The sequence below is a fragment of the Mustelus asterias genome, chromosome 2 (genome assembly GCF_964213995.1).
Source record: "Mustelus asterias chromosome 2, sMusAst1.hap1.1, whole genome shotgun sequence".
In the NCBI taxonomy this organism is placed as follows: Eukaryota; Metazoa; Chordata; class Chondrichthyes; order Carcharhiniformes; family Triakidae; genus Mustelus; species Mustelus asterias.
The window spans coordinates 121,476,130-121,500,325 of NC_135802.1; the positions used below are offsets into that span (position 1 = coordinate 121,476,130).

The 24,196-nt window shown below is 45.9% G+C and overlaps 1 protein-coding gene across 19 annotated transcripts in view; it reads right to left on the reverse strand.

Moving 5' to 3' along the window:
• The window catches only part of tbc1d7 (TBC1 domain family, member 7), a 104,903-nt gene extending 94,574 nt beyond the window's left edge, over window positions 1-10,329 (reverse strand). For 14 of the 19 annotated variants that reach the window (XM_078240870.1, XM_078240956.1, XM_078240962.1 and 11 more), the window contains exon 1: window positions 10,288-10,329. The gene's annotated coding sequence lies outside the window, so the exon portion shown is untranslated. The remainder of the gene's footprint in view (window positions 1-10,287) is intronic. The other 5 variants (XM_078240953.1, XM_078240975.1, XM_078240918.1 and 2 more) reach the window with 3 other exon arrangements.
• Window positions 10,330-24,196: the final 13,867 nt, after the last annotated feature.

Here is a 24,196-nt window from a genome sequence, read left to right on the forward strand (position 1 = left end):
ACGGGATTAACCCCTTACGAACTGATGACCGGGCGTGCCATGCAATTGCCCCAAGGCATAATTACCGGAGGGGAAGATTTGGGACCCTTAAAAGACAAAAATCAGCAGATATGTCTTAGAACTGAGTGAGCAGCTAAAAGAAATGAGACAGCAGACGAGAGAACAGCAGGAACTTAAGGATAAAGAAAGGCAGTACCCTGAACAGGCCACGGTGCCAAAAGCAGGATCCCAAGTAATGATTAAATTGCTACCTGAAAGGCCTGGTCTAGCGCCCCAGTGGTCAGGGCCACACCGAGTCCTCATTAGTGGGGATACCTGCGCCTGCGTTGAAATCAGGGGGAAGGGGCAATGGAAGCATTGGACACAACTAAAAAGATGCGAGAACAGCAATGATCCAGTAACGCGAGTCTAATAATAATAATTGTACCTCCAAGCTCATTGTACCTGTTTTTCAGGCAGGTCACAGCACCGGACAAGAAGCTGTTTGTTTTTATGCTTTACTGCTTAGCAGGGGAGATTGTCTCTCAAACCGTTACCGACGCGAGTTGAATGTAAATACGTACTTGTATAGGTCGCGTGTACATGCTGAGAAATGGAATGCATCTAAATGCTGGATATGTACCCACATTCCAAAGGTGGAATCCCCCTCAGGCCAATCCCTTTGACAGCCCAAGAGACCGTAGAGTGGGTTATACAGGAAGCAGGCAGGAGCCTCACGCACCACCTTAAATCTATACAGGAGAAACTACAGTCTGCTGGGTGCAAGGCAGGGACACTCGGTAAGTGGCGACTGCCGGGTTACGACCGCACACACCAGCCACCCTCCCTGACAAACACCACTGGGATAGGGCACCCAATCGGGCCAGTCTGTATATCCAAAACAGGGACAGACAGGGCCATCAGAGTAGGGAAGGGTGACTGTAACCAGGCCTTCGACATTACGCCAGCAGCACCTGATAGTTCCCTTAGAGTCCAGTGTGCACCAAACAGCACGGTGCAGATCCTTCTGCAGCCAGGAATTTTAAACAGCCCTGCTGCTTACAATGGAACTTATTTTGTCTGCGGTCACAGGGCACACCCTTGGTTACCCCATGACTGGACAGGGACATGCTATCTAGGCTATGCTATTCCCTACAGAACTGCCTAGCCTTAGATTATCTCCTTGCGAGTAAGGGAGGTACCTGCGCCTTAATAGGAACCGAGTGCTACACATACATCCCTGACGCCTCAGAGAACCTCACAAATTTAGTGGAACACATTCACAACGAAGTGACAAAACTACATGAGATGCCCAACAGCAGCTGGATGGATTGGCTGATGGGGGACTCATGGGGACATTTTTAATGCAGGGAGCCATGGTTCTAATTGGCAGAGTCATTGCTTGCTGTGTGCTGACAGTCGGTATAAGTGCAATTTGTAAAGGTTTTGTTCCCAGGTTAACTGCTGTCGCTGCGTATCGCACCGAGACCCCTTCTCCACCGCAGCTCCGTGACCACACCGCCCAGGCAGCGACAACATTTATTTAAAGACCGCCATGGAGACACCCCCAGCTGACACCCATCATTGGAGCTCGGAGGAGCACGGATCACGCCAGGTCTGTCAACTGAGGAAAAGCAAAGACTGTTTGACGAACTACTGAACATCTTTTAAACACTCCGGAATCTCAACTAAGAAATCATCGGACTATTCAATCAAGATGGTGTGCTCACTGGGGCGCAAGGACGGCGCCCAGGAGCAAGAGGAGGGGTTGAAGGGGGCGACCTTTATGCTTAAGACAACTTTCATACTTAATATCATGGTCATTTTTACGCGTGTATATCAAATTTATTTTAAAATATTGTCAACAGTTCACAGCAATGTGATGACTCATGGAGAGGCTCCTTGCACCCCCTAATCACTTCAGACAGCCTTAATCACTTCAGACTCCAAGCAGGGAAACACAGACAATAGCTCAACTGATTAGATTATGCAAGAAGCTCAAATCACAAAGGGAGTCCTCCAGAAAGAGATCAGCCCAGCGGAAATGGGATCAGCTCCACCTATCTATAATGGCTGTTTTAATATCTCGCTATTGTGCCACTGCTTTGTGTTATTAGCAGGTACTGATCATGTAAGTTGTAGTAAATGATGAGCCTATTACCATATGTTTGGCGCGAAGTTCAAAACCCTTTAAATTGTAAAGTGCACAATGGCCAGGCAGAGCAGTTGACGAGCAGCTGTCTCTCCCCAGGCCTGCGGTTTTGTTATTTTAAACAGAGAATAAAATTTGTGTTGCCTTTTTGTACTGTACTCATGTCTGCTTGTCTTTCATGCTGCTAGGAAGCAAGAAAACTTCCCCTGACACTGGAGAAGTGCAAATGTTACACCCTTGATCAAAAAAAGAATGCAAGGATAGCCCAGCAGCTGTAGGCCAGTCAGTGCAACCTTGCTAGTGGGAATATTTTTAAAAGTAATTGGGACCCAAATGAGGAATTCATAGGGCAAATGTGGATTAATTAAGGAAAGCCAGATTGGATTTAAGGGCAAACTTGCTGGAGTTTTTTGATGAGTTAACAAGAGAGGATTAATGAAGGTCATTTGGCGTACATGGGCTTTGAAGACATATTTGATAAAGTGCCACACGACAGACTTAGAGCTCATGTAAAAAAGGGACGGTAGCAGCATGGATTCAAAAATAGCTGAGTGACATGAAACAGAGAAGTGGTGAATGGGTGGGTGTCTTTTGGACTAGAGGAAGGTTTATAGTGAGGTTGAACAAGAGTCAGTGTTAGGACCTCTGCTTTTCTCATTATACAATAATGACATACATAGAATCATAGAAACCCTACAGTACAGAAAGAGGCCATTCGGCCCATCGAGTCTGCACCGACCACAATCCCACCCAGGCCCTACCCCCATATCCCTACATATTTTACCCACTAATCCCTCTAACCTACGCATCTCAGGACACTAAGGGGCAATTTTAGCATGGCCAATCAACCTAACCCGCACATCTTTGGACTGTGGGAGGAAACTGGAGCACCCGGAGGAAACCCACGCAGACACGAGGAGAATGTGCAAACTCCACACAGACAGTGACCCAAGCCGGGAATCGAACCCAGGTCCCTGGAGCTGTGAAGCAGCAGTGCTAACCACTGTGCCGCGTTGGTGAACAAGCAACAATTTGCAGGTCGCACAAAATTTGTAAGCATTGTGAACTGAAGAGTGTTAAACTTCAAAAGAACATGGACAGGTTGGTGCAATATGTGGACAAGTGGCAAATGAAATTAAATGCAAAGAAATCATAGAATTCCTAGGGTGCATAAGGGCATTCGGCCCATTGAGCCTGCAATTACAACAATCCCACCCAGGCCCTTTCCCCATAACCCCATGTATTTCCCTGATAATCATCCTGACACGAAGGGACAATTTAGCATAGCCAATCCATCTAACCTGCACATCTTTGGACTGTGGGAGGAACACAGTAAGAAGTTTAACAACACCAGGTTAAAGTCCAACAGGTTTATTTGGTAGCAAAAGCCACACAAGCTTTCGGAGCTCTAAGCCCCTTCTTCAGGTGAGTGGGAATTCTGTTCACAAACAGAGTTTATAAAGACACAGACTCAATTTACATGAATAATGGTTGGAATGCGAATACTTACAACTAATCAAGTCTTTAAGAAACAAAACAATGTGAGTGGAGAGAGCATCAAGACAGGCTAAAAAGATGTGTATTGTCTCCAGACAAGACAGCCAGTGAAACTCTGCAGGTCCACGCAACTGTGGGAGTTACAAATAGTGTGACATGAACCCAATATCCCGGTTGAGGCCGTCCTCGTGTGTGCGGAACTTGGCGGAACCAGAGCACCCAAAGGAAACCCATGCAGACACAAGGAGAATGTGCAAACTCCACCCAGTCACCCAAGGCCAGAGTTGAACCTGGGTGCCTGGCACTGTGAACAGCAGTGCTAATCACTGAGCCACTATTCCACATGTGACATGATTTATTTTTGTAGGAAGAATGAGAGACAATATAAAAGGGAATAATTCTAAAGGGGGTACAGGAGTAGAGGGACCTGGGATGACATATGCACAGATCAATGTAGTTGACAGGACAGGTTGAGTTTGCCAATAATAAAGCAGGATCCTGGGCTTTGTAACTAGGGACATAGAGCACAAATGCAAGGAAATTATGTTAAACCTGTAATAAAGAGGCACCACATTATAGGAAGGATGTGAAGGCATTAGAGAGGTTGCAGGAAAGAGTCATGAAAACTGTTCCAAGGATGAGGAACTCCAGTTACATAGATATATTGGAGGAGCTGTGGCTGTTCTCCTTTGAGAAGGGAACATGGGGAAGAAAGAGAATGTCAACAGGAGATTTGATAGTGGTACAGGCAGTCCCCGGGTTACGAACGAGTTCCGTTTTTAAGTCTGTCTGTAAGTCGAATTTGTATGTAAGTCGGGACAGTTACGAGGGTAAACACACGGAAAATTTAAGTCAAAACACAACGCACACAACAGTGTTTACGTGATCCGACTTAAAATGGCGACGACAGCGTGGCGTTGTTCTCCCTCGGGCTGACGAACCGCTGAAAACGCGCAGTGTTTTGAGCGTCGCGCAATGTAGTCCGCCCGTTCGTTAGTACGAACCATTGTATGTAACTCAATTTTTAAAAATATACTTTACGGAGGTCAGTACGTAAGTTCGTAACCCGGGGACTGTCTTTGTATCCAAAATCATAAAGAGCCTGGACAGAATAGTTCGGGAAAAAACTGATGGAAACTGGTGGTAAGGAAGCAAAGGGCACCAATTTAATATAATTAGCAAAAGCAAGTGACATAAGGAAGATCTTTTTTATGCAGTGGTTCGGATCTGGAACACACTGCCTGAAAATGTGGTGGAGGCTGCTTCAATCCTGGCTTTGGAAAAAGAACTGGATCATTATTTGAGGAAAAAAGCTTGGCAGAAAAAGACTGGAGAATATGATGCGAATTGCCAGATCATGATGACTTCCTTCTGTGCTGTAATCATTCTGATTCTTTCACATCTGAAATATTGCAAGCTTCAACTCCTGGATACCAAAATCCCTCAGGATCCTTATTTTTCTTCTCTGACCCCAAATCTTTTAAAAATCTCATCCCTTGCTATATATCTACTATCTCCATACCCCCCATGACCCTGAATTATGTCATTAGCATAGGCCTTATTTCATATCCTTGTGCCCCCACAGTGCCACACTGAGTTTTTAACCATTGCCTTTGTCTCCACACCTATACTTTTCATTAAAAAGCTACCTCCCCATGCCACAGTGGACCTTTCCCCCCATCTCCAGTACACTGTTCTCCCGCTACCTGGCCCCTCCCTCTCAACTCTTACGCATTCCAATCTTTTATTAAAAACTGCTGGCATAATAGTGGTCGTCACAATTTCTCCAATTCCCTAAGTCACTAACCTGTCTCCATCTGAACTTGCTGCATTCCATTATCTCAGTTCCGCCCTTAACATAGTCATCTAACCTGCTGAAAAGAGTTGTGCTTTTGTAGTTTGGTAGAGATCAAACTCTCTGACACTTTGTTCTACCTTCCCCAGACCATTACCCCACCAAACATCAAGCCATTGTTTCCAGGAATAGCACTGACCTCATCTCAGGGCGGCACGGTGGCACAGTGGCTAGCACTGCTGCCTCACAGCGCCAGGGACCTGGGTTCGATTCCCAGCTTGGGTCATTGTCTGTGTGGAGTTTGGATTTTGCACATTCTCCCCGTGTCTGCACGGGTTTCCTCCGGGTGCTCTGGTTTTCTCCCACAGTCCAAAGATGTGCGGGTTAGGTGGATTGGCTATGCTAAATTGTCCCTTGGTATCAGGGGGACTAGCTAGAGTAAGTGCATGGGGTTATGGGAATAGGGCCTGGGTGGGATTGTGGTTGGTGCAGACTCGATGAGCCGAATGGCCTCCTTCAGCACTGTAGGATTCTATGAAGATATGCTCTCCACAACCTCCAACTTTAGTCTCCCAAACCAAAAGTGCCTGCTTCCACCTCCCTCTCAAAAGAACCACATTGATAGACTCATTGTTTCAGCCTGTTCTTGAACTCATTCCTTCCTATCTCAACTTCTACACTTGTCTAGCCTCTTCCCCTTTGCAGCTTTGACTTTTCCAACACCCTCTGTCACTTCAACAGTTTCCAATTTCCTGATCCTAACAGTCTCCTTTTCACTGTGGACCTCTGAACCCTCTGCATCTCCAGTCCATACCAGCATATTCAGCTCTTTGCTTCTTCTTTGAACGGAGATCCAACCAGTTCAGATCCACACCATCCTCCTGTCTGGCTGATCTGGTTATCACTGATCAACCTCTTCAATTCCACTCACTTTCTCCAAATAAAATGTGTTGCTATGGACACTCACATTATACTTTTTTGTGGGATATGTGGAAATTATTTTGTTTCACCCCTACTCAGGTCCCTCCCTCATCTCTTTAAAGATGACTGTTCTGATTGTGTTTTCGCTCTGATCTTCCAATTGTTATCCTTTTCTCACCTTCACTGACTGAGCTTCACATCGTGTTATTTTAGTTCTCCACTTTGCTCCCAATTGACCTCTGTCTTTGGCCCGTTGTATTGCAATGAAGCTCTTGACAAGTTTGAGGAACAGCATATCATTGGTGCAGTCTTCTGGAGTCAATATAAAGTTCAATCATTTTAGAACATAACCCTCTGCCCCCATTTTCATGTTTCTCTGTTGGTGTGTTTTTTTCTTGCATTTCTCTATTATTTCCTTCACCTGCATTTGAATGGAGGATATTTAAGATCCTGCCATTCTAAACGCATCTTGTTCCTTACTTAATAAAAGCAAATTACTGCGGATGCTGGAATCTGAAACTAAAAGAGAAAATGCTGGAAAATCTCAGTAGGTCTGACAGCATCTGTAAAGAGAGAAAAGAGCTGACATTTCAAGTCCAGGTGACACTTTATCAAAGCAAAAAGGCATAGAAAGTGGGAGATATTTATACTGCACAGTGAGGGAATGAAAGATGAGTGATCGGCACAGAAACCAGGGGAAAAGATTGCTAATGGCAGTCCACAGAGAATAAGGGTGCAAATGGCCAAACGGCAAAGAAGCTGAAATCAGAGGGTAAGCTGCGACGATAGAGATGCTGGGGGCGGAGGGGGGAAATGGATGGGACAGAGGTCAAAATTTTTAAAAGGGGGAGAAGAGTTGAGAGAAAGGGGATAAAATAGGGGGAAAGAGTGGGGGGGGGGGGGAGAAGAATAACAATAAAGAAATAAAAAGATAGAGAACAATAAAAAATTAAATAAAATGAAAACGAAGGGGCCAAGGTGGGGTAGAGTTCATCATCTGAAGTTGTTGAATTCGATGTTGAGACCAGAAGGCTGTAAAGTGCCTAGCCAAAAGATAAGGTGCTGTTCCTCCAGTTTGCGTTGAGTTTCACTGGAACATTGCAGCAGGCCAAAGACAGACATGTGGGCATGGGAGCAGGATCGTGTGTTAAAATGGGAAGCAACTGGAAGGTCAGGGTCCCGATTGCTGAGCACCTTCGATCTGTGAGCAAAGCAATCACCCAGTCTACGCTTGGTCTCTCCGATATAGAGACGACCACATTGGGAGCAGTGAATGCAACACACCAAATTGAAAGAGCTGCAAGTGAAACGCTGCTTAACCTGGAATGAGTGTTTTGGGCCTTGGATGGTGAGCATGGAAGAGCTAAAGGAACAGGTGTTACACCTTTTGCAATTGCATGGGAAAGTGCCATGAGTGACGGGAGGGGTGTTGGGTATAGTGGAGGAATGGACTAGGTTATCCTGGAGGGAATGGTCTCTGTGGAATGCTGACAGAGGGAGTGAAGGGAAGATATGTTTGGTGGTGGCATTACACTAGAGTTGGCGAAAATGGTAGAGGATTATGCTTTGCATGCGGCAGTTGGTGGGGTGAAATGTGAGAAGGGGGACTCTATCCTTGTTCTGGGAGGAAGGGGAGGGGATGATGATGGTGGCGGCGCAGGAGATGGATTGCACGCTGTTGAGGGCCCTGTCGACAACTGTAGCCGAGAATCCACGGTTGAGGAAAATGGAGCAGATATTAGAAGCACCGCTTTGGAAAATAGCATCATCGGAACAAATGCGACGGAGGCGAAGGAGCTGAATGGGATGGAGTCCTTCAGGATGTAGAATGTGAAGATCTGTAGTCCAAGTAGCTGTGCAAGTCAGTGGGCTTGTAATGGATATTGGTAGATAGTCTATTGCCGGAAATGGGACAGAAAGGTCAAGGAAGTGAAGGGAAATGTCTGAGATGGACCAGGTGAAGGTTGAAGGGGTGGAAACTGGAAGCGAAGTTGATGAATTTTTCGAGATCTGGACCGGAGCATGAAGCGGCACCAAAATAGTAATCGATGTACCAGTAAAGGAGTTGTGGGAGGGGACCTGGTAGGCCTGGAACAAGGAATGTTCCACATACCCCATAAAAATACAAGCATAGCAAGGACCTATGCAGGTACCCATTGCTACACCTTTGATTTGGAGAAAGTGGGATGAGTTGAAGGAGCAGCTGTTGAGAGATAGAATGGGTTCAGCCAGGCAGAGCAGAGTGGAGGTGGATGGGAATTGTTCAGGCCTCTTTTCAAGAAAGAAAAATAGAGCTCTCAGACCATCCTGGTGTGGGATGGAGGTGTAGAAAGATTGCACATCCATGGTGGTTGAGGGCAGTTAGGGCCTGCGAACTATGAGTATGTGGAACATTTCTTGTTCCTAGTCCTACCAGGTCGAGGGAGGAAAGAGGGGTCGGTGGCGTCAGGTCCTGTCAGTGGGAGCGGGGGGTGGCACCAGGTCCCATTGGGGGTGGGGGGGTGCCGCCGGGTCCTGTCGGGGGGAGGCTTCATAGAAATCATAGAAACCCGACAGCACAGAAAGAGGCCATTCGGCCCATCAGGTCTGCACCGACCACAATCCGACCCAGGCCCTACCCCCATACCCCTCCATATTTTACCCACTAATCCCTCTAACCTACGCATCTCAGGACACTAAGGGGCAATGTTAGCATGGCCAATCAACCTAACATGCACATCTTTGGACAGAGCCGGGTTGTGGCAGAGCCGGGTCCCGTTGGGTGGGGGAAGTGCCAGGACCTGTCGGGGGGGGGGGGGGGGGAAGAAGCAGGGTGGCACCGGGTCCTGTGGGACCGGGGGGGGGGGGGGGGGGGGGGCGGTGCCAGGTCATTTGGGGGGGGGGGTGCTGGGTACTTTGGGGGGAGGGGGGGGCGCCGGGTCATGGGAGAGGGGAGGGGGCGGTGCCGGGTCATTGGGGGGGGGGGGGGCGGCGCCGGGTCATGGGAGGGGGGGGGAGCAGCACTGGGTCATTGGGGGGGGGGAGGGGGGCAGCACTGGGTCATGGGGGGAGCGCATCACTGGGTCATGGAGGGGGGCCGGGTCATTTGGGGGGGGGGGGGCACCGGGTCATTTGGGGGGGGGGGCCACCAGGTCATTGCGGGAGGGGGGCACCGGGTCATTGGGGGGGAGGGGGCACCGGGTCATGGGGGGGAGGGGGCACCGGGTCATGGGGGGGAGGGGGCACCGCGTCATTGGGGGGGGGGGCACCGGGCCATTGGGCGGGGGGGCACCAGGTCATTGGGGGGGGGCCAACCGGGTCATTGGGGGGGGGCACCGCGTCATGGGGGGGCATCGGGTCATTGGGGGGGGGCACCGGGTCATTGGGGGGGGCACCGGGTCATTGGGGGGGGCACCGGGTCATTGGGGGGGGCACCGGGTCATTGGGGGGGCACCGGGTCATTGGGGGGGGCACCGGGTCATGGGGGGGGCACCGGGTCATGGAGGGGGCACCAGGTCATTGGGGGGGAGGCACCAGGTCATTGGGGGGTGGGGACACCGGGTCATTGGGAGGGGGGCCACCAGGTCATTGGGGGGGTGGGCACCGGGTCATTGGGGGGGTGGGCACCGGGTCATTGGGGGGGGGAGGGGCGCCGGGTGATTGGGGGGGGGGGTGCGGTTGGGGCGACGGTGCCGGGTCTCGTCTGGAGGGCGGGGGGAGGGTATCGGGGGGAGAGACGGAACGGCGCCAGGTCTCTTCGGGGGGGGGGGTGGGTGGAACGGCACCTGGTTCATGGGGGTGGGGGGGCTGCGCCGGGTCCCGTCGGGGTGAGGCGCCGGATCCTGTCCGGGAGAGTGGTGCTCGACCCTGGGAGTGGGGTTGCTGTGTGATGCGCCCTCCGGTCCTCTTTGAACATATTCCGCCGCTATAAGTAGCTTTCAGCGCCAGAGTCGCTGCCACTCACCCAAACCAGCTCCACATCCGGGCACCTGACGGAACTGAGGTCACTACATTGCGAACGGAAGAAGGGGTGAAGGGTCAAAGTACTGACTGGAGGAGCTGCAGTTGGGAGACAGAGTGTTGAAGCAGTGCTGACTCTGAACAGAGGTTACACCAAACCCCAACTGGTGCTCACGGCGGCTCTGCCACAGCCAGCTCTCAACTTTCTTTCAGATTTAAACCAAAACCAGCCCCACTCCTCCCTCAGTGCGAGGAGTTGTTCGGTATCTGAGTCCAATCACATCTTCCCACCCACGGGGCACTGTATACCTCGTTATTCCTCGCCTTATTCGTTGGATGAATTTCTTAATTTCTCCCAGACTGGTGTTTGGCTAAGTGGGCATGAGATTCGAGCTTGACAGCATCTATACAAAATCCTTCCATGTGGTGTCCTTGGTTAGAAAGCACGCTCCTGAATGAATGCTTCAATCTATCTTGACTGCTATTTTATGTCTGTGTCAGTTCTGACAGGCTGCTTTTCTGAATAAGGGAGAAAGAGAGACAGCTTATACTCCTGCCAAACCATCTCCATCACTGAAAAACCAGCCACAGGAGTCCAGGATATTTTTCAGACAATAGATGTGTCTCAGTCGATATCTTATTTTTTATTTTTTACTAGTAGGCTTACATTAACATGAAATGAAGTTAATATGAAAATCCCCTATTCGCCACACTCTGGCACCTGTTCGGATACACTGAGGCAGAATTTAGCATAGTCAATGCTAACCAGCCCATCTTGTGTACCTGTTAATATCTGCTTGTATTTATCAGTCTGTCTGCTGTCAGTTTATGCCAATCAGCCTATATCTGTTTGTCACCCAGTCTATGGGTGAGATTTCTCTCTCTCATTTGGTGTGTTTTGCAGCGGTGGGAGAAAACGTGCCACTCACTGGTAGCAGGATTTTATGGTCCTGACATTATCAGCAGGAATTCCTGTTGGACGAACTCCTCACCACCAGGAAACTCGTGCAGGGGTGCACTGTCGGTGGGACCATAAGATCCTGCCGGCGTGAATGGGAAATATATTTTTACATATATCTGTGTGTCTGTCCATATTCATCTTTGTACCTGTCTTTTCATAGAAACCCTACAGTGCAGAAGGAGGCCATTCGGCCCATCGAGTCTGCACCAACCACAATCCCACCCAGGCCCTACCCCCACATATTTTACCCACTAATCTACACATCCCAGGACTCTAAGGGGCAATTTTTTAACCTGGCCAATCAACCTAACCCGCACATCTTTGGACTGTGGGAGGAAACCGGAGCACCCGGAGGAAACCCACACAGACACGAGGAGAATGTGCAAACTCCACACAGACAGTGACCCGAGCCGGGATCGAACCCGGGACCCTGGAGCTGTGAAGTAGCAGTGCTAACCACTGTGCTACCGTGCCGCCCATATCGCTCTGTGCCGATATCTGAACAATAAAACCATTTTCCTCTTTAACCTTTGAAAATGACAGTTATCTCCCTCCACCATCATACTTTGCTCTGTGCCTTAACATAGAAACATGGAAAATAGGAGCAGGAGGAGGCCATTCAGCCCTTTGAGCCTGCTCTGCCATTCGTTATGATCATGGCTCAACATCCAACTCAATAGCCTGATCCTGCTTCTTGAAAACGTACACTGTTTGGCCTCAACTACTTTCTGTGGTAGTGAATTTCACAGGCTGACCACTCTCTGGGTGAAGAAATTTCTCTTCATCTCTGTCTTAAATGGTCCATCCTGTACCCTCAAACTGTGACCCATGGTTCTGGACATCCCCACTATTGGGAATATCCTTGCACATACCCTGTCTAGTCCTTTTAGAATTTTATAGGCATCTATGAGATTTCCCCCTCATTCTTCTGAACTTTCGTGAATACAATCCTTACTGACTCAATCTCTCCTCATATGTCAGTCCTGCCATCCCAGTAATCAGTCTGGTAAACCTCTGCACTCCCTCTAGAGCAACAACATCCTTCCTCAGATGAGACCAAAACTGCACACAATATTCCAGGCGTGGCCTCACCAAAACTCTGTATAATTGCAGCAAGACATCCCTGCTCCTGTACTCGAATCCTCTCACTGTGAAGGCCAACATACAATTTGCCTTTTCTACTGCCAGCTGCATCTACATACTTTCAGTGACTGGTATACAGGGACACCCAGGTCTCATAGAGTCATAAAGGTTTACAGAATGGAAACAGGCCCTTAGAACATAGAACATAGAACATTACAGCGCAGAACAGGCCCTTCGGCCCACGATGTTGCACCGACCAGTTAAAAAAAAACTGTGACCCTCCAACCTAAACCAATTTCTTTTCGTCCATGAACCTATCTACGGATCTCTTAAACGCCCCCAAACTAGGCGCATTTACTACTGATGCTGGCAGGGCATTCCAATCCCTCACCACCCTCTGGGTAAAGAACCTACCCCTGACATCGGTTCTATAACTACCCCCCCTCAATTTAAAGCCATGCCCCCTCGTGCTGGATTTCTCCATCAGAGGAAAAAGGCTATCACTATCCACCCTATCTAAACCTCTAATCATCTTATATGTTTCAATAAGATCCCCTCTTAGCCGCCGCCTTTCCAGCGAAAACAATCCCAAATCCCTCAGCCTCTCCTCATAGGATCTCCCCTCCATACCAGGCAACATCCTGGTAAACCTCCTCTGCACCCTCTCCAAAGCCTCCACATCCTTCCTGTAATGTGGGGACCAGAACTGCACACAGTACTCCAAGTGCGGCCGCACCAGAGTTGTGTACAGTTGCAACATAACGCTACGACTCCTAAATTCAATCCCCCTACCAATAAACGCCAAGACACCATATGCCTTCTTAACAACCTTATCTACTTGATTCCCAACTTTCAGGGATCTATGCACACATACACCTAGATCCCTCTGCTCCTCCACACTATTCAAAGTCCTCCCGTTAGCCCTATACTCAACACATCTGTTATTCCTACCAAAGTGAATTACCTCACACTTCTCCGCATTAAACTCCATCCGCCACCTCTCGGCCCAACTTTGCAACCTGTCTAAGTCTTCCTGCAAACTACGACACCCTTCCTCACTGTCTACCACACCACCGACTTTGGTGTCATCAGCAAATTTGCTAATCCACCCAACTATACCCTCATCCAGATCATTAATAAATATTACAAACAGCAGTGGCCCCAAAACAGATCCCTGAGGTACACCACTTGTAACCGCACTCCATGATGAATATTTACTATCAACCACCACCCTCTGTTTCCTATCCGCTAGCCAATTCCTGATCCAATTTCCTAGATCACCCCCAATCCCATACATCTGCATTTTCTGCAGAAGCCTACCATGGTGAACCTTATCAAACGCCTTACTAAAATCCATATATACCACGTCCACTGCCTTGCCCCCATCCACCTCCTTGGTCACTTTCTCAAAAAACTCAATAAGGTTAGTAAGGCACGACCTACCTGCCACAAAACCATGCTGACTATCACCTATCAATTCATTACTCTCCAAATAACTATAAATCCTATCCCTTATAATTTTTTCCAACATCTTGCCGACAACAGAAGTGAGACTCACCGGTCTATAATTCCCGGGGAAGTCTCTGTTCCCCTTCTTAAACAATGGGACAACATTCGCTAACCTCCAATCTTCTGGTACTATACCAGAGGCCAACGACGACCTGAAGATCAGAGCCAGAGGCTCTGCAATTTCTTCTCTTGCCTCCCAGAGAATCCTTGGATAAATCCCATCCGGACCAGGGGATTTATCTATTTTCAGACCCTCCAGAATATCCTGCACATCCTCCTTATCAACTGTAATACTGTCTATTCTACTCCCTTGCAACCCAGTGTCCTCCTCAGCTATATTCATGTCCCCTTGCGTGAACACCGAAGAGAAATATTGGTTCAATGCTTCACCAATCTCCTCCGGTTCCACACATAACTTCCCTCTGCCATCTATAACTGGCCCTAAACTTGCCCTAACCAACCTTCTGTTCTTGACATACCTATAGAACGCCTTAGGATTCTCTTTAACCCTATCCGCCAAAGTCTTCTCATGTCCCCTTTTAGCCCAACTTGTCCATGCTGCCCTTTTTTAAAATCCCGAAGCTAGTCCCAATTGCCCGCATTTGGCCCATGTCCCTCTATACCCATCTTACCCATGTAACTGTCTAAATGCTTTTTAAAAGACAAAATTGTACCCGCCTCTACTACTACCTCTGGCAGCTTGTTCCAGACACTCACCACCCTCATTACACATTCCCACACATTCCCCTCTTCTAATCTGCCTTCTTGATTTTGCTACCAAAGTGGACAAACTCATTTATCCAAATTATCCTGCATCTGCCATTCATCTGCCAACTCACTCAACTTGTCCAATTCACACTGAAGGATCTCTGCATCCTCCTCACAGTTCATCCTCCCACCCAGCATTGTGTCATCTGCAAATTTGGAGATATTACATTAAGTTCCCTCAACTAAATCATTAACATATATATAGTGAATAGCTGGGGTCCCAGCACTGATCCTCGCAGTACCCCACTAGTTACTGACTGCCATTTGGAAAAAAACCTGTTTATTCCTACCCTTTGTTTCCTGTCTGCCAATCAGTTTTCTATCAATCTCAATACACTACTCCAATCCCATGTTCTTTAATTTTGCATGCTAATCTCTTATATGGGACTTTGTCGAAAGCCTTCTGAAAATCCAAATAAAGTAGACAGTTCATTCTCCAGGAACCAGTCCAACGCTATTCTAAACTCCCAAAGGCTTGTTTCCTTTTTCCTTTTCAATCTGGGTAACTTCTAAGCCAAAAACTGACTTTCACAGTGAGAGTTACCCTGGAGATTCCTCTAACCAAAGATAGGCATTTCTTCCAAGAACCTGGTCTCTTCAATTAGAATGCAAGCTTACATGATATCCAACATCATTAAGCTGCCTCTAGTTCTTGATTTTCACTCTCAGATTCTCACAGACCAAACAGCTTGTTAGGTTCAGTGATATCTTAAGAAACCTTGTAAGCTGACACTACAATGGTTTGCTATGGATTCGTCCCCTCTCAAAACTTATCTCTATGTCTACTTAAATCACATGGGCTGGGTATCCAGGGAGAAATGTGAATTACTTGTGTTTACCTTTCTTGTCTCTTGGGGGTGTCAACTGTTTAGTTTCTAATTATCATAAAGACCCCAGGCTATAAACTAGTTCAACTTACAATTTATTAGTAATACTTGAGCACACAAATGCTTGATACACCTTCCTTCTTAAAAATCATGGGCAGAATTCTCCCCCAAAATTCTAAATTTGCAGGAAAACTGGAGTAATTTGCGTTGTTTTTTTCAGTGGGAGTTCCCACTAGAATCTCCCACACTCTATGCAATGCAGAGGCCATCCGCGTGTATATTATTATAAAACAGTGGACCCTTCCGGGAGGCTGAAACCAAGGCCCCCCCCCCCCAACAACCCACCCCAGTTGCTGGCCTCTGTCCTGCCCCCATCAATCCCAAAGGCAGAGTGGCAGCAGGACCCCCCACCACCTACCAATTACTCCCTAGATCCGCCCCTCCCCCCCCATATGCCCCACCGCCTTGGCACTGCCTGATGCCCAGTGGGCTGTGCCAAGGTGCCCCCTGGACACTGGCATTTTCCTCTTGGGCAGTGCCAGGGGGCCCATGCCCAATGGGCACCAGCCCCCACTGTCCAACCTTTGGAGGGTCCCGGTTGCCCACTTCACTCCAGAGGGATTGGGCCGCCAGCTCTCCGAAAGTAGGGAGCTACTGTAATTCCTGCTGGAGTGAAATACTCTGGTAATGTGGGCGGGGGGGGGGGGGGGGGGGGGCGGAGAGGCTAGTGGGCCTGGAGACTTTAGTCCCAGGCCCACTAATTACATTAAAATTAGATTTAAATAAATATTTAAATTTCTCACCTGTATTCCTGCCGGTTTCCAGCACAGATCTGATGGCACTGGGAGATGTGCGCGTGGCAGGAACGCATGTGTGAATCCCCCTCATGCCCGGTGCGATTCTCCCACCCCGCTACACTAGAAAATTAGCACAGCGGGGTGGGAGAATCGCCCCCTATGTGTTCAGCTCACTATTTTGGCATTTATCTATGACAGGTTGCAAATCTCACAACTTGGACTTAAAAATACTACCTGTGCGTGATTAACTGCCAGGTCTGTTCTGCTGGGCTGTCGTCTTCTCTGAGTTCCGAACTCAAGGTCTTCCTTCGCGATAGTTCATCCTGGTCACTCACCTGATGAAGGAGCAGTGTTCCGAAAGCTAGTGATTCCAAATAAACCTGCTGGACTTTAACCTGGTGTTTTGAGACTTCTTACTGTATCTAAGACCCTTCCAATGTTGAGATCATTTGTCCAAGGGTCATGAAACAGGACATATCTGTTCCATTGTTCCCTATCAACCACAAAGGTCAAACAACCCCTATTCCAGGGACCTGCTTGGCCAATAGTTTGGTTTCCCTTCTCATTTTCTTCTTGCTGTAGACTGAACCGCAAACTCAGCTTTTTATATTTCTGATGTTTGTGAAGTTGGCTATTTTCCCATCATGCTTTGAAGAAGTCTTGCTGTTAGCTATGCTGTAAGCTGACATTAAAATGGTTCGCTATGGATTTTTTCCCCTCTCAAAACCCATCTCCATGTCAGCCTAAATCACATGGGCCTGGTATCCAGGTAGGAAAGTGTCTTCTAAATCCCTACTCCATCTTTTCTTGGAATTAAGTACTGTTTATAACCATTTACAAACCTGATTTTCCTAAAACCTCCCTGTGAGATTTTGAAGAAAAAGTATACCCACAGTCATTACAGATGCTCTTGCCAATGTTTATGTGTAAACCGCTTTTTCCCAGTAAAGCAACCTAGACCCTTATTTAACCTTTAACAAGCAAGCCACCCAAATTTGTTGTCAAGCAAAATTCAGAACAGTTCACATGACCCACCTGCCTTCATTCCTCTATTTCTTCCTTAAATTAAAGAGACAGTCCCAAACAAATCTGCTAAACCTTCACCCTTCCAAAACATGAAAAGTCATTACTGAAGTGATTTCAAAAACACTATACAAAATATGACAGCTTATAACATTCTACACATTTAACATCTAACTTACTGCACAGAATAGAAGTAATATACTCTTCCTTGATTTCACCATTACATAACTACATCATAATCTTACATGGATTAGCCAGTTACCTCTAATTACATGTGACAATTAATACTTAAAACTCATCTTGTCTAAGTCTTTAAATTTCATTCTCTCGTATAAATGGGAACAATATGTGTCACAGAATATCACACTTTGCAGAGTTGTCTGGTACATTTGATTAAAAGATGGCATAATTGGATCAATATGGGTGATTTTGTCATGAGCTTGTTGACAATCCTTGTGTTTTACATATTTCATTCGGTATAATCTATAAATTAAGAAAAAATCCTCTGTCACAGCTTTTCTTCTGTGACTTCAGTATATCATTTAGTTCTTTAGAATCAAAGATTACATTGTTAACAGGATGTTGGGGACGATCTTACCAAAAAGTGCCGAATGAGTCTGAAAATGGGAAAGTTTCAAGACCTGTTTTTCAGTGAGAGAAAAAATCAAATCTTATGACACTTCTGCATCAATGATCCTAAATGTACCTGCCTGTGTCAAAGTCACAAGCTTCTGCTCCTGACAACTAATCAGATTGAATCCATGACTTAGCTTAAAGGGTGTGACTGCCTCCTGGATGAAAACCCTCTTCTCCCACCCTGGCTTCCTTGGCCGTCAGATGGACACCACTAGATAAATTGCACAATAGTCATTAATAACAAGTATCATGTGGGGGGAATGCATTTGGAGTGGCACAGTGGTTCGCACTGGTGCCTCACAGTGCTAGGGACCCGGATTTGATTCCCAGCTTGGGTCACTGTCTGTGTGGAATTTGCACGTTCTGCGTGGGTTTCCTCCGGATGCTTCGGTTTCCTCTCACAGTCCAAAGATGTGCAGGTTTGGTGGATTGGCTATACTAAATTGCCCCTTAGTGTCAGAGGGACTAGCAGGGTAAATACGTGGGGTAACGGGGATAGGACCTGGGTGGGTTTGGACTTGATGCAGACTCGATGGGCCGAATGGCCTCCTTCTGCACTGTAAGATTCTATGATTCTATGAATATCATAATTCTTGAATTACGAGTCTTGAGAAGAAGGAAATAGGAAACAAATAGGAAAAAGGAAATAGGCTAAGTGATCCAGGAAACACACATTCTGCCTCTAAATCGTTCAAAGCAATCAACATTTTGGGGTGGCATGGTGGCACAGTGGTTAGCACTGTTACAGTGCCAGATTCATGGGTTCAATTCCTGGCTTGGGTCGCTGTGTGGAGTCTGCACATTCTTCCCGTGGCTGCGTGGGTTTCTTCTGGGTGCTTCTGTTTCTTCCCACAGTCTGAAAGCCATGCTGTTTAGGTGCATTGGCCATGCTAAATTCTCCCTTAGTTTACCCAAACAGGCGCCGGAGTGTGGCAACTAGGGAATTTTCACAGTAACTTCATTGCAGTATTAATGTAAGTCTACTTGTGACTAATAAATAAAATAATAGAAATAAAATTTTCAAGGGATCTGATTCATTCATGAAAGTGAGGATCTGAGACTACAGAGCAATTAAGTTGAACTGGATCAAATTGGACAGTGTTATGTTATGAAATATATCTTTGATGTCATGTGAATATTGGAATGTCATGATGGCGTTGGACTGGGGTGAACACAGTAAGAGTTTTAACAACACCAGGTTAAAGTCCAACAGGTTTATTTGGTAGCAAATACCATTAGCTTTCGGAGCGCTGCTGTGCCCTGTTTGAGAGCACATTTCCACTCCATCTGACGAAGGAGCAGCGCTCCAAAAGCTAATGGTATTTGCTACCAAATAAACCTGTTGGACTTTAACCAGGTGTTGTTAAAACTCTTACAATATTGGAATGCACAGAAGATGTTTTGTAGCAATTTGCAAGCAGACTTGAAATCATCTTGCGATTGCGTCTTTGTCTGGATGCATTCAGAGCTGCCTCTCCAGAACTATATGGTTGAATAGAAATCGATAATTAATCCACAATTGTGGCTGCAGTGACACCATTTTTGTCGCATGCGATTTTAGGAGCAAATACTTTGCACATAGTATAAGAAAACACAAATCATGTCACATGTATAGCTACTCAACAAAATCTACAATCTTACAGTCTGAAGATTTCAATTTATTTTTCCCTAAAGTTTGGAATTCCGGCATGAGTTTATTAGGCGCAGCACATCTTAAAATAATTACCAGGTTTTTGTCCAGTAATTATGTCTAATGTGGTTGCTGAGAATATTGATTATGCTACAGCCTGGCCTCACTCTCCATTGGTTACTGCCTGTTCGCTGACATCTAGTTGATGTTATCAATTACTATTTGGAGTTGCTTGTTTTTGCTAGCCTGGTGCAATTATTAGATTTGATGAGTTGGCAAAAATAGTGCCTTTTTACAGTGTTGCCAATGGTTCCATGGTGCTGAAGTCTGGTGTCTTTACCCATGTTGCAGAATATTTAGCAGTTGACCAATTAGCAGCAGCCAAGGCAGTAAGGAACATACCAATCAATATAGACTTGTATCATGTTCAAATGAAGTACTTTGAGAAGCATTCTCAGCAATGTTTTTTCAATGAACAGAAGTGTGCCGAATGAATTTTCTGGCCTTAAGAAGCGCGCCTCAGCATTAGGATCCTTAAACTAATGAAAGTCTTGGTGTCAATGCAAGGGAGGAAATTTAGTTTATGCTATCTTTGACATTGTAATATTTTTAGCTGCATTGGATGAAGCTTCCTATCTTCTAAAGGCATCTTGACATTGTGAAAGGTTGAAGTTTAGAAAAAGACAGGAAATTAAGGAATATCCCGATTGTTTCCTTTAATTAAGAGATATCCCCCAGTATTTGTCTCTAGTTGATCCTATGTGATTGTGCTAATGTTGAGATAAATATTGTGATTGTGCTAGTGTTTTCAGAGGAATAAAGTTGCATGGACTTTTGCATTTCTGTTCCTAAAATATGTCCTTTTAAATTGACAGAAGTTAACACAACTACAATCCTCATTATAAACTTAAAAGGACTACTGTCAGTCAGTAAAAAGAATGGGAAAAAGGTGAAAATATATTTTGACTCTGCATTTGATATCCTGACCACAACCAAGTTGGTGTATGGCGATGAGAAACTGCTGGCAAGTTTTCAAGATTTTCACATGGTTCTCAATGAACTTCATGGTGTGGTGATGGGAGATAAGAATTTAGCAAATTCCTATATCTGAAAATCTCATCCTATTCTAAAAATGCTTGAATTACAGAACTTGGCCTGCCCTCCAATGAAATCTCAACTGAAAAGCACAGACCTAGTCTCAGATGAGGTATGGACAACATTATTAAATTTCAGAATTTCATTGTGATCAAGTGAGGACAATCATTTAAATATAATTTAATATTTCATTAGAGAATAAGGAGGAGGCCGAGAGATTTGATTGTGGCTTCAATGGGAGCACGAGCAGAATAGCTGAATGATTTAATACTCAGATGTTTAGATTTGTCACTATTTAAGTACAGCAATTTCCATCACTTTGGTTAAAAGAAGAGCTAAACACAAAACTTCACTACTCATTATATGACAACTCAATTGTATGTTCATTAGCTTTTTTAGTTCATTCACATGATGTGGACATTGGCAAAGCCAGTTCATCTCTAATTACCTTTTGGAATTTGGAATTCATAAATCACTGCACTGCAATCCATGTGGTGTTGGTTCATCCATAGTGTTGTTAGGTTTCAGGACTTCAGCCCAGTGCTGATGATGCCTGATTTGGAAAAGAATCAAGGTAGAAGTGTTCTCTTGTGCCTACTCTCCCTGTTCTACCATGTTGTAGGGGTAGCAGTCTTGAGGGATGCTAAAGAAGTTGTTGCAGCATATAGCTGCCACATGCACTATGTTACACTGGCGATGGAGGGAGTGCATGTTTCAGATGGGTTGCCAATCAAGTTGGTTGTGTTTTCCTAGATGGTGTTCAGCCTCTTGAATGTTGGAGCTGGAGTCACCCAGATAAATGGAGCAATTGCCATCTCACTCCTGTCCTGTACTTTGTAGCTTGTGGAAATGCTGTGGGGATTCAGCAGATGAAGGTAGGGTAGCAGTGGAAGGGTGCGTTTCTGAATGGAGGGCTGTGACAAGTGGCGTTCCTTCGGGATCAGTGCTGGGACCTTTACTGCTTATAATATATATAAATGATTTGGAAGAAAATGTAACTGGTTTGATTAGTAGGTTTGCGGACGACATAAAGGTTGGTGGATTTGCAGATAGCGATGAGGACCATCAGAGGATACAGCAGGAGAGAGATCGGTTGGAGTCTGGGGAGGAGAGATGACAGATGGAGTTTAATCCGGACAAATGTGAGGTACTGCATTTTGGAAGGTCTAATACAGATAAGAAATATACAGTAAATATTATCAGCCAAGAACCCTTAACAGTATTGATAGGCAAAGGGATCTGGGTGTACAGGTACAGAGATCACTGAAAGTGGCAATGCAGGTGGAGAAGGTAGTCAAGAAGGCATACGGCATGCTTGCCTTCATTGGCTGGGGTATTGAGTTTAAAAATTGGCAAGTCATGTTGCAGCTTTATAGAACCTTAGTTAGGCCGCACTTGGAATATAGCGTTCAATTCTGGTCGCCACACTACCGGAAGGATGTGGAGGCTTTGGAGAGGGTGCAGAAAAGATTTACCAGGATGTTGCCTGGTATGGAGGGCTTTGGTATGAGGGGAGGTTGGAGAAACTTGGTTTGTTCTCACTGGAACGACGGAGGTTGAGGGGCAACCTGATAGAAGTCTACAAGATTATGAGAGGCATGGACAGAGTGGATAGCCAGAAGCTTTTTCCCAGGGTGGAAGAGTCAGTTACTAGGGGGCATAGGTTTAAAGGAGATGTACGAGGCAGATTTTTTACACAGAGGGTGGTGGATGCCTGGAACTCGTTGCTGGGGCAGGAAGTGGAATCGGCTACGGTAGTGAGTTTTAAGGGGAGTCTTGACAAATACATGAATAGGATGGGAATAGAGGGATATGGTCCCTGGAAGGTAGGGTGTTTTAGTTAAGTCGGGCAGCATGGTCAGTGCAGGCTTGGCGGGCCGAGGGGCCTGTTCCTGTGCTGTAATTTTCTTTGTTCTTTATGAATAAGAATACTAAGCCTGAAGCCTGCTCTAGTAACCACTGTACTTGTGACTGGTCCAGTCAAGTGAATGGTAGCCTCTGGGATTTTAATGGTGTTGGTGGACTATTTGATGATGCTAATGCTATTGAATGTCAAGTGGAGGTAATTTGGCACTTCTCTGTGACGACTTGGCCATTTCCCAGTACATGGATGTTATTTTTCAATTATCAGCCAAGACAGAATGTTGTCTTGGTTTTTTTGCATGTGGGCATGGACTATTTTGTTTTCTGAGAATTTATAAATTGACCTGAATGCTGTGATAATCAGTGAACCTCCCCCCACTGACCTTGTGATAGGGAGCTTATTGAAGCAACTGAAGATGATTGGGCCTTGGTCGCTGAACTGACAGTTTCAATGTGATTCACCTTCATGATATGTTAACTAAAGCCATGATTTGGGTTAGCCTGTTCCTATGTGCAATCATGACGGGCAGTTGAAAGACATTGCTTAGCAATGCGCTGTTATTTAGAATGCAACTACTAACCTGTCACTTTGGTACTTATCATTTGAGACCTTTGCTAATCAGCTATTTCATTTAAGATTCATTCTAGTTAATAATTACCCAATTCCAGAGCCTGCACTTGTCAGGACTGAACTGATACCTCAAAGTTTTTTCCTCAGTCTTCTGCTTTGGTATCCATCAATAACGCAAATCAGTTTGGGTATAACATGCTTTAGTAATTTTTTTCCCAATTGCTTTCTGAAATCTCTAGAAGAGAAACCGAATCTAAAACCTTGTTGCTTCCTCATGGGCCAGCTGCTGATTGTCCTGCTCAACATCACCTTGGTCCAAATCCCTGAAACTTGACGTTCATTGCTTACATCTTGCTGCTGTAGTCATCATTCAGATTGCTGACTTCCTCTAGTGCTCCCATAGTCCCTTTTTAAGCAGCAGCAATTTTACAACATACGGTTGCTCTGGATCTCTATCTTGCTTAGTAATTCCAAGCCCCCTGCATATTCTCCTTTGTTATTGATCTGAATAACATTTGTATTTATTATAATTTGCCTTGACTTATTTTGAACCTGCTTTATCCTATTCTCATATTTACTTTTCAGCTGTTTCATGTTTCACTTTGTTGTACCATTGACTACCAAACTTACAGATGATCACTACTTTCTAAGCTGAAATGTCTTGAGTTGTTCTGCAGTTTTCATGTCCTGCAATATGCTTGTTCTTGTGCCCTTGTTGCTTCTCCAGGTCCTGATGAATTGTGTCCCAGGCTGCTAAGGGAGACAAGGCAGGAGATTGCAGGGGTACTGACACAAATTTTTACTTCCTCTCTGGCCACAAGGGAGGTGCCAGAGGACGAGAGAACAGATAACGTGGTTCTGCTATTTAAGACGGGTTGTAGACATAAGCCAGTGAACTACAGATCAGTAAGTAGGAAGGTAGTGTAGTTTATATGGATTTCCACAAAGCCTTTGACAAGGTCCCACGTGAGAGACTTAAAAGGAAGGCTAATGCACATGGGATACAAAGTAATTTGATAAAGTGGATTCAAAATTGGCTCAGTTGTAGGAGACAGAGAGTGATGACAAAAGGCTGCTTGAGTGACTGGATGCTAGTGGCATACTACATGGATCTGTGCTGGGTCCCCTATTATTCGTCATTTATATAAAT